Source organism: Salmo salar, chromosome ssa28, assembly GCF_905237065.1.
Source record: "Salmo salar chromosome ssa28, Ssal_v3.1, whole genome shotgun sequence".
Taxonomy (NCBI): Eukaryota; Metazoa; Chordata; class Actinopteri; order Salmoniformes; family Salmonidae; genus Salmo; species Salmo salar.
This window is the reverse complement of record NC_059469.1, coordinates 33,854,360-33,856,727: the sequence shown is the minus strand read 5'-3', so window position 1 is coordinate 33,856,727 and position 2,368 is coordinate 33,854,360. Positions and strand designations below refer to the sequence as shown.

The 2,368-nt window shown below is 39.7% G+C and overlaps 1 non-coding gene across 1 annotated transcript; it reads right to left on the bottom strand.

Moving 5' to 3' along the window:
* Nucleotides 1-669: 669 nt before the first annotated feature.
* trnaa-ggc (transfer RNA alanine (anticodon GGC)) lies at nucleotides 670-745 on the bottom strand. The gene has a single exon. It is a non-coding gene; the product is annotated as a tRNA-Ala (tRNA).
* Between the last annotated feature and the right edge of the window lie 1,623 nt (nucleotides 746-2,368).

Below are 2,368 nucleotides of genomic sequence, written 5' to 3'. Positions count from 1 at the left end.
AATAGGCTATAACATAAAGGACAGTAAAGTAGGTTTCAATAGGCCATAACATAAAGGACAGTAGAGTAAAGTAGGTTTCAATAGGCCATAACATAAAGGACAGTAGAGTAAAGTAGGTTTCAATAGGCCATAACATAAAGGACAGTAAAGTAGGTTTCAATAGGCAATAACATAATGGACAGTAAAGTAGGTTTCAATAGGCTATAACATAAAGGACAGTAAAGTAGGTTTCAATAGGCTATAACATAAAGGACAGTAAAGTAGATTTCAATAGGCAATAACATAAAGGACAGTAAAGTAGGTTTCAATAGGCAATAACATAAAGGACAGTAAAGTAGGTTTCAATAGGCTATAACATAAAGGACAGTAAAGTAGGTTTCAATAGGCAATATTATAATGGGCAGTAGAGTAAAGTAGGTTTCAATAGGATGATAATGTGTCGTGAAAGAGGTGTGGTTATTTGGCCTGGCGAAGCGGTTTTATGGGCTGAGTGAATGAGAGCTGATAAGTATGTGTTCTTCACTCCGTTGGTCTCAGTTGGTCTCAGTTGTTCATGGCAAGAGATTACATTTTTTACATTTTAGTCATTTAGCAGACGCTCTTATCCAGAGCGACTTACATACATGGGTATAGTTTAATGCATACATTTCATTTAAAAAAATTCTGTACTGGTCCCCCGTGGGAATTGAACCCACAACCCTGGCATTGCCAAAACCATGCTCTACCAACTGAGCCACACGGGACCATTACAAGTCCTCATTGTCTGAGACTGAGTCAAGACCGAGTCAAGACAAAGTAAAAATGTATCTGACACAGAGACACTCAACATGTGGTCTGGAGACCGGTTTCTAGTACTACAACACTGCATGCTACGCTTAAACCGGGTCACTAATCCATTCATTCTGTCTTGAAAAACGTAAACATAGACATTCGAGGGTGGATGCTATGTGGAAACGTAAATAAACCTTAAAGGAGCTTTGGGTCAGTGCTGGATAACATTTATAGTCTTGGCATTTACTCTGCAGGCCATCATTCATCCCTGTCTGTGTCGTGGACAGAAAGCAGAGAGGAGCCTTAATCAGCAGAGAGAGAGAGAGAGCCCCTGTTGGCCCCTAGATGACCTAGCTCACTCAGTCAGACCTGCTGTGGTTCAGATGCCTTTCTCTGTGACAGATCTGTGTTCAGATACTATTTTAAATCTTTGAGTGTTTGCTTGTCAAAAATGCAAGGGGTTAGAGTTTGGGAACTTTTCTGACCCTGTTTTACACTGCGTCTGAAAGGAATATTCACATGACTGTAATAACTGCGACTGTTAACCCCTTATGTCACCACGACAAACTTCATTGATCATTTTTATTTTCTACTTATTGTCTATTAAAAAAATCCTTCTGTTTTTGTCATAGTGTAACTCAATTTACCTTTTAAATTCATATCTTTATAACATTGCACTTACATAAAAAAAAAACGTTGTCTCTTGTAACATGCTGTATTCACTCGTTAGTTCTTGTCACTCGACAGGCCTGTATTGTGTACAGTACAACTACATTTCAGCAACTGGAACATGGACACATTAAAAAGGATCAATTTCAAAGGTAGGGATTCATTACCGGTATACACACACACACACACACACACACACACACACACACACACACACACACACACACACACACACACACACACACACACACACACACACACACACACACACACACACACACACACACTCCCCGCCACCTGCACAAACAACCTACCCGACAGATGACTTTGATCAAGTGATTTACCTGTTCAATGTGGTGAGACATGTTATTCCCTCCTAAAGGATCTCATAGCAGTCAGTGTGTTTTCAACATGGTCATACCAGTGTCATCTAATGCCTTTACCTCTCCGATTGGTTTTAGTCATGCACATAGAAGTAGGAACCTTCTAAAGACTTTGTCTAAAACGTGGCGAAATGGAGAATGTCAGAACCCGTTACTATGTAGGCCTACGTTGACGACCAGTTTCACATCGTCTTGATGTCAAGGTTGAAATTTTCCAGCTGGTTTTGTCTGTCAGATAAAAGACAGGAAATGTGTTGTTGATAAATTAATTAAAATCGGATTGTTTTGTCTGCCTATTTGTTAGTCATTCTAAAATTCAGTGGATGAAGTTACATGCAAAGTAAAATACCATCTGCTGAAATGCATTCTTGTTGCTGAACATGCACATATGCACGCTTTCAAGTCATAAACAACATGACAACTTGACATTTCCTGAACTGTGAACTGTGGTGATAAACCTCTTGTAAGGCGTCCAAATATCTCTGTGCGCATCTCAAGTGGCATCCAATTCCCTATGAAGTGCACTACTTTTGTCCAGGGCCCAT